General features: G+C 38.2%; 2 protein-coding genes across 3 annotated transcripts in view; one reads left to right on the top strand and one right to left on the bottom strand.

Annotated features, from left to right (window-relative positions):
• MED12L (mediator complex subunit 12 like) overlaps positions 1-16305 on the top strand; it is a 342999-nt gene that overhangs the window by 145444 nt on the left and 181250 nt on the right. The window lies entirely within an intron of this gene.
• Positions 1-16305, bottom strand: part of P2RY14 (purinergic receptor P2Y14) — a 61458-nt gene that overhangs the window by 20330 nt on the left and 24823 nt on the right. The window contains exon 1 of one of the 2 annotated variants that reach the window (XM_025376281.1): positions 9072-9412. The exons of the other annotated variant lie outside the window; for it this stretch is intronic. The gene's annotated coding sequence lies outside the window, so the exon portion shown is untranslated. Of the gene's footprint in view, positions 1-9071; positions 9413-16305 lie in introns of those variants that run through there. 2 annotated transcript variants of the gene reach the window in all.

The raw sequence follows: 16305 nt of genomic DNA, 5'->3' as shown, positions 1-16305 counted from the left end.
AGCTGAGCATTTTAACTTTTAGGTGTATGTCCTAGAAAACTCCTGCAGATACATGCCAGGAAGCGTGTCCAAGAACGCTCATAGAAGTACTGTTTATCATCACAAAAATATGGAAATAACCCAGATGATTATTGACAGGAGAATGGGTACAAAACCCATTATTTGCCTAGTGAAATTTTATGCAGCAGTGAAACTGAATTAACTACAGTTAGTAACTTTTAAAGCTTCAAGTGGTCCTAACAAGATAGAAGTAATCCTGTTTTATATTTGAGGATAATAAAGCCTAGGGAACTTGAATAAATTGTCTGTCTAGGTATTGCAAATAGTATGTTGTAGAGCTGAGATTTGAGTCGAGGTCATTGCCAGTTTACAGCCTTAATCAATGGAAAATATTGCATCCTATTGAAAGTATTTGTTTTTACTAGCTTGTCTGTTTTACTGTGTTGGAAGAGAGCTTTGTATTTTCACTTAAATCCAGCAAATGGTTCACAGTAGGTGCTGTATAAACTTTCTGATGAATGACCAAAAAAAAAATATCCTTATTTTACACAGGAAGAAAGATGAAGGGAGCTTAATGGGTTGGGTAAGTTCCCAGATACGGTAATCAGAGCCCCTACAACTGGGACCCAACCCTTTGAAGCCTCAGTGACTGTATGTTCTTAACTTGTTCCAACCTGTATGTTCTTAACTTGGTTGCATGCCTCTCTTCTAGTAAATGGCTGGGAGAAGCCTGGCAGAAGTGAAGCCCATATAATGTGGACTGTCATTAACCGTGCTCTTAAGTCCCTTAGCCAGAAGTCACCATCGCTGTCCTGGTGGGGTAGCAGAAGCCTATCCTTAGCTGTGTGACTCTTTTACCTATAATAACAATCTGTCCAGCCTGCAGCAGCAAAAGTTGCTGTGAACTTTCTTATATCTCTTCTATTTCTAGCCACGTCATGGACGTGGTTAACTTGTAGAAAAAGTTCAGGTGTGTTTTTTTATATGCGGTGGAGGTTGTGAAGAAAGCAGGGTAGCAGACACTTAGTGCCTTTGGCAAACAAACCAATATTCCTTGTAGATGTAGATTATTAAGCTACTTAGGTATTTTGGTTCAGTGGAACAAAAATTCAAAATAAAAAGTAAAAGCTTGACCTACCCACTTGAGCTTTTTGGTCATCTAATGCCTACCTGGCAGAACTCTGAGCAGGTATATGTTTTCCGCAGTCTCGTTACATCGTGAAAGGTTTCTGGACCTTTGTAAACTGATAGGGGCAGGACCCTGCAAGCATGACCAGCTGAGTTTAGTCAAGCTCTGCATAAGAGTAGCAGGAATGTTCAGGTGAATTTGAATATTCCCTATAGTGGGGTTGAGGTTTGATTCTGAAAGTATCTAAAAGCAACTCATGGCCTGGCATGGTGGCTCACACTTGTAATCTCAACACTTTGGGAGGCTGAGGTGGGCAGATCAGGAGGTCAGGAGATCAAGACCGTCCTGTCCAATATGGTGAAACCCTGTCTCTACAAAAATACAAAAATTAGCTGGGTGTGGTGATGCATGCCTGTAATCCCAGCTACTCGGGAGGCTGAGGCAGAAGAATTCCTTGAGCCCGGGAGGCGGAGGTTGCAGTGAGCTGAGATCGCGCCCCTGTACTCCAGCCTGGTGACAGAGCGAGACTCCATCTCAAAAAAAAAAAAAAAAAAAAAAAATAAGTAAAAGCAACTTCACTTGGGCAGAGGTCCTTGGAGCTGGCTTCTGCCTGTGTGTGTCTGTCTCTGGTACCTTTGTGTGGCTGCCACATGCAGATCTCTGTTAAAATGTCACCTTCTCAGCAAGGCCTTTCCTGTTCATAGCAACTAACAGCCATTCCCCTATGTGGCATTCTCTAGCCTCTTACCATGTTTGTGTTCTCCTTGTCTCCCTTTGTTGTTTAAAATATTAGACTGGTGCAAAAGTAATCGTGGCTTTTGTGATTACTTTCAATGGCAAAAACTGCAATTACTTTTGCACCAACCTAATATTTTTTAACTTATTCTCCTCTCCCCCTATTCTTACATACCGCCCTTCTTAAAGGTAAGCTTTGCCAGACCAGAATTTATTTTTCTTGTGAACGGCAAAATTAGGAGGTCCCAGAATGGAGTCTGCCCTACAGTTAGAAGCTCAATGAATATTTATGGAATTTCAGAATGAACTTACTCATACAACTTTGGTCAAATGAAGGATTTCCTTAACCGTCAAATGATGAGTTTGTTCAGCACTTCTAGAGTTTTAAGATGTACTTTTATATTTTGAATTGTCACTTCAATGTGCATAATAGATTAACGTATGTAGACATCCTTTTAAATCTCTGAATCACAGAATTAGAATAATCGTAGTTCTTGATACATGACACATTCTTGTTATGCAGCATTCAAGCAAGGATGACTTTTTACAGATTTAATTTGTTATTCTTAATGATGTTAATAATATCCTTCAGACTCAGTAACCAAAACGAAAGCCGAGACCTTGACAGTAAGCAGCTGCTCTTGTCTGAATGATCTGTCCTCCCACTGCCATGCCATCTCTCTGGATACTTTTATTCCACATTACTTGAATCCTGTGTTCTTCAGTCTTTCACTTTCCTGTTTTATATATTTTTGTAACATCTATAGGTATTCCTAAAAGTGTGTGTATGTATGAAGTTATGATTTCAAAACTGTATGTAATCTCTTAATGATTTTTCTATATATTTTACTGACATCAATATATAAAGTTTGATTTCATATATGTCATACACATTATCCATGTTATTAAATATTGCTATAATTAATTTTGTTTTGATCAGTGTATAGCATTGTGCTGTGTGACCACATCATAGTTAATTCAGTTTCTTGTATTTGGGGTATTTCCAGGTTTTTGCTGTTGTGAGTCATGCCGAGATGTATATCTTTGTTGCCTGTTGATGGATATTTGAAATTTCTCGTGGATATAAACCTAGGTATTAAATTGCTGAGTCATAGACAATATGAATGTTAAACTTCAGGAAGTGATGCCAAACTTTTTTTTTTTTTTGAGATGGAATCTCACTCTGTTGCCCAGGCTGGAGTGCAGTGGCTCAGTCTCGGCTTCCTGCAACCTCCGTTTCCCACGTTCAAGTGATTCTCCCGCCTCAGCCTCCCGAGTAGCTGGGACTACAGGTGTGCACCACCATGCCTAGCTAATTTTTTATATTTTTAGTAGAGATGGGGTTTCACCGTGTTGGCCAGACTGGTCTTGAACACCTGACCTTGTGATCCACTCGCCTCAGCCTCCCACAGTGCTGGGATTACAGGTGTGAGCCACCACGCCTGGCTTTTTTTTTTTTTTTTCTTTTTTTTGAGATGGAGTCTCACTCTTCTTGCCAAACTGGAGTGTGGTGTGGCATGATCTCGGCTTACTGCAACCTCCACCTCCTGGGTTCAAGTGATTCTCCTGCCTCAGCCTCCCAAGTAGCTGGGGCTACAGGCGCTCACCACCATGCCCGGCTAAGTTTTTGTATTTTTAGTGGAGATAGGGTTTCACCATGTTGGCCAGGCTGGTCTCAAACTCTTGACCTCAGGTGATCTGCCCGCCTCGAACCCGCAAAGTGCTGGGATTATAGGTGTGAGCCACCGTGCCTGGCTGCCAGACTGTTTTCCAAAGAAGTTACACTAGTTTATATTCCTACCAGTGATGTGTAGTGATCCTGTGGATATCAATCCTCTCTAACGTTTTATCTTTTCAGATTAAAAAATTTTTTCTTATGAAATGTTATTACATTGTGGTCTTCATTTGTACAGTGATCTCAAATGATATGGGCATCTCTTCATATGATCACTGGCTATTTCTGTGAAATGTCTAGTCATATTTTTTGCTTATTTTTCTGCTGGGTTGTTTCTGCTGTTATTGATTTGTAGGACTTCTTTGAATATCATTGATATTTTGTTTGGTATCTCTACTATAAATAGGCTTTCTAGATTGTGACTTACCATTTTCACTTTTAAAGTTATATTTCAAGAAGCAAAATTTACCAGTTTTAAGGATCAAATTATCTTTTTTTTTTTCTTTTCTAACTAGTGCTTTTTGTATCTTAAAATTTTCTGGCTGGGCGCAGTGGCTCAAGCCTGTAATCCCAGCACTTTGGGAGGCCGAGACGGGCAGATCATGAGGTCAGGAGATCGAGACCATCCTGGCTAACATGGTGAAACCCCGTCTCTACTAAAAAATACAAAAAGCTAGCTGGGCAAGGTGGTGGGTGCCTGTAGTCCCAGCTACTTGAGAGGCTGAGGCAGGAGAATGGCGTAAACCTGGGAGGCGGAGCTTGGAGTGAGCTGAGATCCGGCCGCTGCACTCCAGCCTGGGCGACAGAGGGAGACTCCGTCTCAAAAAAAAAAAAAAATTTTCTATCCTGAAGTTTAGAACAGTGGGTATTTTTTCTTTCTTTCTTTCTTTCTTTTTTTTTTCTTGAGACAGAGTCTTGCTTTGTCGCCCAGGCTGGAGTGCAGTGTCATGATCTTGGCTCGCTACAGCTTCCGCCTCCCAGGTTCAAGCAATTCTCCTGTCCCAGTCTCCCAAGTAGTTGGGACTACAGGCGCCTGCCACCTTGGCTGGCTAATTTTTGCATTTTTAGTAGAGATGGAGTTTCACCTTGTTGGTCAGGCTGGTCTCAAATTCCTGACCACAGGTGATCCTCTCGCCTCAGCCTCCCAAAGTGCTGGGATTACAGGTGTGAGCCACCATGCCCAGCCTAGAACCGTGGTTTTTTAAATGTGGTCTGCAGAACCACAGGGGTTCCGGACACTCTTTCAGAGACACTATGAAATCAAATCCATCATTATAAGAGTACTGAGATGTTGCTATTTTCATCGTGCTCAATTTGCACTGATGGTGCAAAAGCCATGACGTGTAAAATGTTCCAGTGCCTTAGCACAAATCAAGGCAGTGCACTCAACTGTTCATTGCATTTTATACCTTGCTGACATAGAGTCTTAAACAAGAAAAGAAAAATTGGTTTTACCAATTGCTTAATAAAGCAATACTAATTGTTTTTCTTAAATCTCAACCATAAAAATAGGTCTTTTTAAGATTTTGTGTGCCAAAATGTTAACTATGTATAAAGTACATTTGCTACTTATGATGATTGTCTAGAGGAATGAACACTTGTATAATTGAGTTATAAGCTGAATGAGATGCATTTTTCATGGAATACCATTTTTACTTGATAGAATGACAAACTATAATAATTCGACTTGGGTGTTTGGCAAACGTTTTCTCAAAACTGAATGAACTGAGAGACAGTTTTTGACAATGATAAAATTCAAGCTTTCAAACTGAAAGCACAATTTTGGAAAGCTTCTGTTTGCTGTTGTGAGTTTCGTAGCTTTCCGGTATTGACACTGAGAGGAGGGGCAATATTATTTAGTATGATTTTTGATACTGTAGAATGAAAAGTGTTTTTATTTACAAATTTCTGCATGAATGTGTTTTCTCTACATGACCAGTGTATGTTATAAAATTGAGCATAAGTAAAACATCCACTTAAAGGTCAAGAACAAAAGATTTCAGTGTTATGAAGTATAAAATATTCATTGATATGGTTTTAGATCTAATATTGCAATCATGCTTTAAAAAACCACCTGTTGAGTTTTGTGCTGTCACAGAAGAAAATCCAGAAGGCCATTATTTATCTGAGATTGGATTTTCTTCAACATACTTTTAACCTAAACATTTTGCAAGAGGTTGGACATGGAAGTGGATATGAGAATCCAACTGTCTTCTCTAGGCCAGATGTTAAAGAGATTTGCAAAAATGTAGAATAATGCCACTTCCTGACATAAATTTTTTTGAAAATATTTTTTATAAAAATGTTACTTATGTTAACATGCTATTTAAAAGTTTTATAACTCACAATTTTAACTTTTAATATAATAAATATGGATAGGTATACACAAAAGCTCTTTGAGGTCCTCAGTAATTTTTTAAGAGTAAAAGGGATCCTGAGATCAAAAATTTGAGAATTCTTGGCTAAAATATATTTACCTGTATTTTCTAATAAGAGATTTTGTTACTGTTGTTAGTTTGCTTGCTTTAGCACTTCAGCTCTTAAGCTATTAAATATATGTATTATACTGGACTGTCTATAAATATCAAAAAAGGACACCACATTTTATGAAGAGTAATTAAATTTAAAAATATATGAAACTTCCCAAGTTCATTTTTGTAACTTGTACAGAACACATATCTTTCACTTTGTTTTCTTGAGCATTTTTAAGGTTGTTTATCCACCCACCACATGTGTGAATCAAACAGGTAGTATTCCTCATGTCTTTCTCCCACCTTTTTTTTTTTTGTGTGTATGGCCACCACCTTTGGGTTCTCACAGCCCCTGACCCGGAACTCCAGGCTCCATAATTGTCAGGCCCATTGTTCTGGCCAGGAAGGAGTGGCCCCATTTTTTAGAGTGTAGATTCCTTAAGGTGGTAGGTAGTCAATGGGCGTGTGTTGATAGATGTTCACTACCTGTGTACTGATACAACACCCAGTTTTTTGTGGTAGAGGTAAATTGGGAGAGGTACTCCTTACCCTTTATTTCTGTGATTTCTTTTTTGGCCCCCTGACTCTCAGATTACAGCTCAAGCAGTTTCCAATGGGATTTTACACTTTTATCCTAATAAGTTATTAGCAGGGATGGGAAGGGAACTCCATTTTAATTGAATAGCTGCTGCGTGCCAGGTACTAGCACGTCTTGTTTAGTTTCTCAGCAGCTGTTTGGTTTTATCTGTTTTTAAATTTATTTGATAGGAAGTGGGACAGAAGAGGGTCACAGAGGTGAAAGAGCTAAAAAACAAAACAAAAGGTGTAGCTCAAGATCATGGCAGATTCAAATCTAGTTGTTTATCTGTAAGCATCTTCTTTATCCACCGTGCAAGATTGCTTCTGTGAAAATCTGAGTCCCAATAATATTGACTATTTTATACAGTGTGATTATTGCTGTTGTGTAAATATCCAGTCAAGGGACTGACCAGTTTTGTGCACTCTTGCATCTAACTTGTATTTATATATTAATCATGGTTTTTATTGGACCTGGTCATTTCCTTAGGTCAGAGACAAGGAGTGATACGTGAAAGGGCAGTGGATTTGAAGCCAGCTGACTTTATTCTTCAAGTACCATGCTTGGTCTTGATTAGCTGTGTCATCTTGCCTGAGTCACTGAACCTCTCTAGAACGCCATTTGCTAATTGGTGAAACAGGGGCAAGAATAGAAGGCCTTTTCCAGTGTCTCCTGGTTGTTGAAAACATCCAGTGAGATGGCAGTATCTGTGTAAAGGTTTTAAAAACGGGGGACTGTACTCATGGGAATTTAGTACTTGTACTTGGAAGTGTTAGTTAGAACTCTTAGATCTCGCTATCACATAAAAATTATGTAAAATATCATTAGTGGTTTTCTCCTTGCCCCTTGGCATCTGGGATTGCCTTTTAAGACTATATCTCTTTAGTATGTTGAGTCATCAAATTGCTGATATTTTACTATTTTTTACCTCCAAAAATGGCAATGCCAAAAGTTACTAGTAAAATTTCAAATGTTAAAATATATGTATATTTGTATCAATATCAAAGAGAGTATGGCAAAAGGCAAGTAAGCCTAGATTTTATTGTAGTTTTCAAAACAAACTTTTACTCTGGATTTTTCCCCCCTTCAGGCTATCTTGAATTCCATGTGTTGATCCCTAGCAACCTGTTAAATGTTTTGTGTTGAAGAAACACTGAAGGCAATAAAGCATCTTCCCCTATAATGGATGGGACTGATGGACTGATGTGGAGAGTTGCAAATGCTAGTCTAGTCATTTTAATTATGTTAATTGGGATACATGCACAAACACACACTTTCACAGTGGGTTATATATATGTGTGTGTGTATGTACACACACAGTGGGATATTTTATATATATACACAACACATACATATACATAGACACACATACACAGATTCTTTTCATTTTCTCTTGTGAATGCTTTTTTTGTGGAATACTGGCAAGAAAGTTAGGAGGTATAAAAATGAATTAGGACTTAAGAAGTTGCATTTTCTCCATTTAGAGTCATTTGTTGACAAGAGTCACAGCAGTGTTCTTATAATGTCTTCAGAAGACAGGGCTCTTTTAAAAAAGATTTTCTTTTGTTTGCTTTCTTTTTTTCTTTTTTAGCCTGGGAAATAATCTGGAGTAGATTCTAAGCATGTATTAAGTTTTTAAATTACCTATTAGTCTAGCTTTTTGGAAATTACTACATAATTTATAGAAAAACACCACAATAAATTTAATATTCCTTATCCTTGCCCTCTGCAAATTAAAACAAAAAATGCTATGAATGTTTGTTATTTAAATGTTTAACGCTCAGAGGAAGGAATCAGAAGAATCAAGGAAAGGAAAATTAAAACCTAAGACACTAATAAAAAATAAAACAGCAACTATGAGACCTATTTATTTCCTATTTCTTTCCTTTGAAAATAAATTGTGAATCACCATTAAATCCATGCCAGTGACCCATGCATTTAATATTTTAGAGAAGATGTCACAGCTGCCTTGCATGAAGTATTTCACCTTTGGTTTCCGTTTTTGTCGAGTTTTAGCGTTTTGTGCTTTTAAACCAAACCGTCTGGTTTATGTTTTCTTTCTTCAGTATCTTCCTTCTTTATTGGACTGTCTTTGCCCTGAGATTACATACATCCTAACCCAGCTGTACTGGTACACTTTATCATACCAAATACTAATTTTTCTTGCTACCCACATACCCGTCCGACTGTCTGGATAGTAAGTTTACAAATTTTTTAAAATAGGAATTTCCTAATGCCTAATGTACAAGCCCCATGAAAGGAAATCATGCCTTATCAAATTAAAAAAGGATATTTACAAGGAAAAATTAACTAGACTTGGTTTATTATTTGAATCTGGAAAAGTCTTGCATAGCCTATAATTCTGTGACTCCATCCATTAAAAAAAAAGAATTTAGGATGTCAACACCACACAAAGCCATTTTACATTGGAATCGCAAATATTATTTAACTGTACTCTGCATTAGATGGAATTTTCTTACTTACCAATTTTTCCAGTCTCTTAGGTTCTCTGTAGGCAAGATAGGATCAGCAACTGAGTGTAGCATTTGATGATGAGGGAAATAGATTTTGCTTTCTACTGGACTGCTCGTGTTGACCAGTGGAAAACACTGCATTAGCTTTCAAATCAAAACATATAAAGTGCTCTCTGAAATATTGATATCTCGCCAAATGCTTGAATGTTAGGTACTACAGATGTCCAGTACTCTTTGGAGCCCAGCTCTAATATGTGCTTGTATAAGTTGGATCTGATTTGGATTTGCTTAGGGTTATAGATTAGCAAGGCTTGACCAAATAGTAAATAGTATGAAACCAGCTGTGAAAAGGGAGACCGAGCAAGTGAGAGCTCCAGCCAGCAGGAAGATAGATCTTTCCCATGCTTGTTTATGACCTTTTTCTGTGAAGCTGTTGTAATAATAGCTTCTGTATTTATTGGGAAGTATTTTTAAGTTGTAATTCACATGGCTTCAAACTAACTTCTTGAAATTAGTTGGAAAACCAAAAAATATTTGAAAGCAAAACATCTGCATGTTTCCTTCTTTCAGTACCAGGGGAGGAGGCAGGAAAGCTGTTTAAGTAGGTGGTAACTTGAGGGTCTTGATTGGTGCAGGGCAAGGTAACTGTCAAATGAGAAGAGATATTGAAAGGACCGTAAGCCCATACTATCTCCTCTGGGACTTGGGGGATTTGCTCCTCTAGACTTATCCTGTTCTAGGGATGGACTTGATGCATGCCAGTGCCTCTTCTACTCCATCTGTTATCCTGACACATTTCCAGCCTTGAATGGGGGCTTTTGGGTCTCTAGTCGTTCTTCATATCACTCCTTGACTTAAATCTGGTTTCACAACATTCTGTTTCTGCCCTGGGTTGTTACTTGACCCCAATGTCTGGATATTTTCTTCTTTAACAAATTGTTCCTGGGGCTCTCTGAAATTATGCTCTGGATTAATGCAGTAATAATACATCTTTCAGCAGGAAAGACCTGAGTCTCCTATACTCCATCTACTTGAATTCATCCAGTTTAGGGCCTGTAGCATCAGCTTTACCTATTTTACCAGTTTCTTTCCCTCTGTCCTAGAGAGGCATGCTCACGATCAATCATGCCTATTATCATTATCAAATAAAATAAAGCGAAAATCCTCAAAGCTCTCCCTTAAATGCGAATCCTCTTTATTAGCAATCATCCAAACGGTACCTTTATCTCTTTATCCAAACTTGTTGGAAATGGTCTGCGTTTGCTGTTTCTACTTTCCCATTCACTCTGTAATCTAGTCCACTCTGCCCTCTGTCCTCAGCACTTCTCTAGAACTGCCAGAGACCTCCTCATGGCACATTCCTCAATCCAATTGACATTTTGAAAGATTTTGTTTTTTTGTCCTTGAGGTAGCTTTTTTGGGATTGTGGTAAAATACACGTAACATTTGCTACCTTAGCTATTTTTAAGTGTTCAGTGACATTAATTACATTCACATTGTTGTGTAACCATCATCACCGTCCATCTCTAGATCTGTTTTCATCTTGCAAAACTAAAATTCTGTACCCATTAAATAATAATTCCCCATTTTCCCTTGCCCCTAGTCCCTGGTAACTACTGTTCTTCTCTACGAAGTTGATTACTCTAGCTATCTCATAGAAGCGGAATCATACAGAATTTGTCCTTTTGTGACTGGCTTAATTCACTTAGGATAATGTCTTTAAGGTTCATCTGTGTTGTAGTATGTGACAATTCATTTCTTTTTAAGACTGAATAATATTCGCTATATGTATATACCGCATTTTGTTTATTCATCTGTCCATAGTCTCTTGGGTAGCGTCCACCTTTTGGCTATTGTGAACAATGCTGCTATGAAAGTGGGTATATAAATATCTGTTTAAGACCCTACTTTCAGTTCTTGCAGTTATATGCCCAGAAGCAAAATTGCTGGATCTTGTGGTAATCCTGTGTTAATTTTCTAAAGGAATTGCTATACTGTTTTCCATAGCAGCTGAATGAACCATTTTATGTTCCCACCAACAGTGCACAAGGATGCCCGTTTCCCCACATCCTTGCTAACACTTGTTTTCCATTTGTGTGTTGTGTTTGTTCTTTTTTGTAGTAGTAGCCATCTTAATGGTTATGAGGCATTAAGGCAGCTTTTGATGATGATTCTCTGTGGTACTTTGGCATACTGCTCTTGTACCTTTCTGACACCATTCCCTCCATGATTAAAAGCTTGCCCTCAAATGTTGATGTTTTATGGATTCCGTCCTGAGCCCCATGCTTTTGTCTTTCTCTGCCCTTGCCTTGCCCTGTTAGCACTTGTAACATCTCTGCCAGCATCTCTCACCACCTTGCACCTCTGTACACTGTTGTTCCTTGCACCTTTCTACCCAGATGCTTCTTGGGTTCTTCCTACTCAATGTGTCTCTGTCAATGTGTGATAATACCGTCTACCCATTACCCAACTTGTCAGCCGTTAAACACTCTGTCTCATCCATTCCTAGCCAGTCAGTCACCAAAGCCCGGTGATCTTTTTTTTTTTTTTTGATGCTTAAATATTTCTTGACTGTTATTCCCACCAAACCTCAGGTCAGTTTTTGTCTGTGTTCCCTGCCTTCAGTCTGAGTCCCACCCACAGGGTGTGTCCTCCACTTACCCGTGAGAGGAATCCCTCTAAAATACAAGCAGCACTATGTCCCTTTTGTGGGTCTCTTAACACTTACAAGATAAGTTCATGGTGTTTAATTCGGTGGAGTGCTCTGTGATTTGACACCTCTTCTTCCGCCACTATTTGCCTTGGTCTGTATGTCACAGCAACACTCAACTGTTTGAACTCTCTGTGAATGTCTGTGGTTCTTGTCCCCTTGTTTGCGCTTAAGATCTTTCCCCTGCCTAGAATAGCTCTCTGGAATAATTTCTCTTCTCCTTTCACCTGGCTTATCCTGAATTTGAATTGCATTTTTAAAAATTTCAGCTATTTGTATACTTGCTTCTCAGTCTTTATTATATCCACATGCCACCTGATCTGTGTATATCTGATATTTATGTATATGGAATGACCTTAAAAATTGTTCACCATCATCCTAAGTAAAAATAACTTTGAAGTCACAGATTTTGTGATTCTTTTAACATACCTTGAAATAATTACATAGCAGTGTAATAAATTTGTCTGAGTTCTATTTAACCTGTGTGTTTATCATCCCTGTGGAAATATACTACTTTCAGATGCAGTTGGCCCGCCCTTTCTTATGGGAGCTTATTCCTGGACCACCCATCCCCTCCCTCCCTATGCAGGATAAACTCACCTTCCTCTTTTCCCAAACAGTACTATCAATATCTCCATTCATTCATTTTTCTATCCATCTCTTTATCCAGTCAACCAACTAATAATTTATTAGTAACCTTCTAGTGCTAAATACTGTGGGAGGTACAACCAGGAGTAGTGCTTAACCTGTTTGTGCCTAGTGTTCCATTATTGGCACACTAAGCTCGTGGGAGTTATTTATATCCTGTTGCTCAAGGTCATTGCCAAGGTCTGATTTTTCACACAAAAAAATTGCAACCTCTGGCATAAATACTGATTTTTAATTGTCTGCCAGTTGTTTCTCCCAACTAGATTGTGTGAGCTGTTGAGAGCCAGGGCAGTGTCTTAAGTTTGTATCTTTGGCACCTGACATTTTTATTCATTTAATTAAAAGGAATATAAAAGTAAAGATGTGTTGCTTCCTTAATTTTCTCTTTCAAGTTTTACTTGTGTTTCATAAATGATACTTCTAAACATTCATAAAGGCCAGAGTGAAAGTAAAAAAGTAAAAGTTAATATGTTCATTTTTATTTTTGAAGGCTTATGATGCATAAAAAAAAAGACTGTCTTTTGTACATATTCAGTTTGCTATGCAGGAGTAGGTTTGTTCATAGGTAATCTACTATCTGCTAGAATTTGTCTAGAAAACCTTGAGTTAAATGTGTATATTTTAACCAAAACTGGTATTTGGGGTTGTGTGGATCAAACCTGGTCCAATTTTATTGATTTAAAACAATGACTGTAGTGTTAAAAGGAGCATGTACTACATTAAAATGACATAGAGAATGTGTATATATTTAGGGGAATGTTTATTCCCCTAAAAGGGAACTTGCCCTTAAAATAAATATTACATGTCGTGAGCTAAAGGGAGAAATTATGTTGCCTTAAACTAAAGTCCCTGTCTTTTGAGTTCAACACTCTTGGAAAATTGTAAGGAAAATGTATTGATGGAATCTACTAGCATGCAGCAAAGGATTTCTGGAGATCTGGGGTCATGAGAGGCACCCTGTATAGTGAGATAAATGTCAGTGTCTGGGATTTAAGAGCCTGTTCTGAGAAAAGTAAGCCAATTTAAATATGGAGAGTGTATTCCTATAAATGCGTTAATTGAGAGGCACATATACTGCACTCAAGTTTCGCACTGTGCTGGAAACCATTGACTGTCCCGGGGGCCTTCCGCTCTTACACCTCACTCCAGTTTAGAGTGGAGCAACAGCAACATAAAGTATGCATTTTAATATGGCTTAGATGGTGTTCATTTCCAAACACACCATCTGTTCTCCCACTTCTGGCCTTCGTTGGGCTGTTTCCTAAGCCTGGCTTGGGCCCTCTTAAATTTCAACTTTTGTAGAGCTTTCCTTTATGTTCTTCCTGAGAATGAATGGTTTTCCTCTCTCTGAATTCCTATAGTGCTTAATTTAATTCTACTTCGGACACCCCTCAGGCTTTGTACTGTATCACAGATGGTGATGGCTGTGTCTTCTGGTTTTTTCTTTTTTTGCAAGGGGGATGGGGGGGTATGTTGCTGATGTTGCCCCAGTCTCATTCATGGAGTCATTTGGCCTGTCTGGGGAATGGGGTGGGACAGGTGACTTTTTTGCAACCTCTCTTATCCATATTGCCAGGCTGTCCAGGATGACTTTCTGGGCTTGAAACATCATCCTTTTGCTGAGAGCAATTCATGGACACCTGACTCCTAAGACTTAGCTCCGCTGAAAAAAGTCTTTCAAATCCAAGAAGGTGATTTAATTTAATCAGTGGGGACCTCCACTACTTTTTTTTCTTCTTCTAGTCCAAGAAATGGGTATGTTTGATATACCTTCTTTTTGTTTTGATTTTTTTCTTTTTTTTTTTTGTTAAACTTCTAAGATTTATTAAAGTTAAGCATTTGTGTACTTTAAGAAACAATTTTTAAAAACTTATAAAAAAATCGAAGTCCATACCCTTTTCTTATGCCCTAGTAGCCACCTTTTTCCTTTTAGCTATTTCCTTTCAGCCATCTCTTTTTCCTTTTAGCTATTTTTAGGTATTAGTGCCTATATTTCTTACGTAACTGGAGGTTCTTGGCTTTTAATAGTGTCTGTTGACTTCCTTGTGTGGAAGATGAGGATTTAGCTCACCTTGCATGTTTCCCTTTACCTAGATAATTATGTCCACAATTTTTGGATACATCAGCATCTTTCATTCACATAACTAGAGCTATATGAGCATTATTTATAGCAGAGGCTTAACATTTACGTTGGAAGGATTACAACTCCGTAATTTCATCTAGTGACCAGGGGGAAACCTTGCTGTCTTGGTCTAATGAGGGCAGGCTTCCCTCTGGGTTCTGCCTGCCCATTTTCCCATTTATAATTAGTTGAGATATGTAAACATGCTATATAAATATTAGTTCTTATTGTTTCAATATTATAACTTGAACCAAACCTTATTTAGTCTAGTTCTTAGCTATACATGTATGTGTAAGCTTAAAAGTACTTTTGTGAACAGCTGCATTTAGAGAGAAATGTGAAGTCCAAGTGTGTGTTTATGTATATGATAAAACTTTTGCAGCATAGATGCTTCTTAGCATTGCAATTCAACAGGCAGAGAAGATTTGTGTTGACAGATGTGCTTGTTATTAATAACTTTGTGTTATATTTCACTGGAGAGACCTTCTAGCTTACCAGTTTTGGGCATTTTGCTTTTGGCAGATTGCAATTATTGCTGTCTTATAAATGTCACATACATGATATATATACACACTTCCAAAACTGTGTTTTTCATTCTTGTCTTCCTAGTTGAGACTTGTCTGCTACCAAAAGTCTAAGTCAGATTCTGATACTTTGCCTTGCTGCTCTTCTTTTTGGTAGTTTTCCCAGAAACCTTATATTATACTTAACAATATAAATATAGTATTATACTGACAATAAGCAAGGCCTTTGCTTGTATTCATTTAAAAATGTAGACAAGCACTTAAAAGATAGGAACTTTCAAGTCACAAATAGGCAGGCTGAGGATTGGCTTATGGAATTGATGAAACTGTTGGGAGACCAATTTCATGTAAGAATGAGCAATCTGAGGATAGAACTAACAGCCAAATAACAGGGGATGTGAGAGGGATACAGTGACTTCCATTTGTTTGTAAAAATGCTGTTTTGGGATTTATACTAATGGGTACCCTTCATGTGTGACATACAGTGTGACTTAAATATCTACCTTAACTTTTACAGTAGTTCAAAAGTTGGAGGAGGAAGTTTCTAGATAATGAGCATCCAGTAGAGTAGATGGAAGGTCCATGGCAGTTAAATTGCTCAGCAGAAAAGGCCAGGGGGAGGGGGCCAGGGTGTACGGGGAGGCAGTTTGGGTATAAATGCCCATCAGCTGTGGTTCTGCCATGGCTGGGGAGGGGAGTCTGTGCTGCTGTGGGCCTTTGCAGACATCTCTAACTCAACACATGCCTTTTTTCCTGCAGCTTCCTTTCCGTAAGAGAGCTCAGAAAGTCTTATCAAAACTGGCCCCTGAGATGAAACCTTTGCCATCTTAAGCTAGTGTTTTATCCAGGACAAATGAAGAAAAAAATACAGCAAACTTGTTTACTCCAGCATGGAGACAAAGTCAGGATTAGATTAATTGTGATTCTTTGCAGTTAATGCTGTGTAACATGGCATATGGAATTAAATTTGGATATAAAAGCTAGCAGCTCTTCCTCTTATAAACCAGGGGACCTCGGACTAGTTATGTAATCTCTCTCAATCTGTTTCCCCATCTGCAAAAAGAATCCAGTACTACCTGCACTGTTAAAGTTGTTGGAAAGTTTAAATCATGTAAGATGTATTTTCTTACTATAATGCCTAGCTCTTGGGTCAGTAAATGGTAGGGTCTCTTTTTACTATGACAGGCTAATTGTTGATTTACAATGCTTTCAAAACTGCATTGTTGGACATATGCTAGAC

The sequence above is a fragment of the Theropithecus gelada genome, chromosome 2 (assembly GCF_003255815.1).
Source record: "Theropithecus gelada isolate Dixy chromosome 2, Tgel_1.0, whole genome shotgun sequence".
NCBI lineage: Eukaryota > Metazoa > Chordata > Mammalia > Primates > Cercopithecidae > Theropithecus > Theropithecus gelada.
Note: the sequence above shows the minus strand (reverse complement) of the source record. Positions and strands in the feature narration are given on the sequence as shown.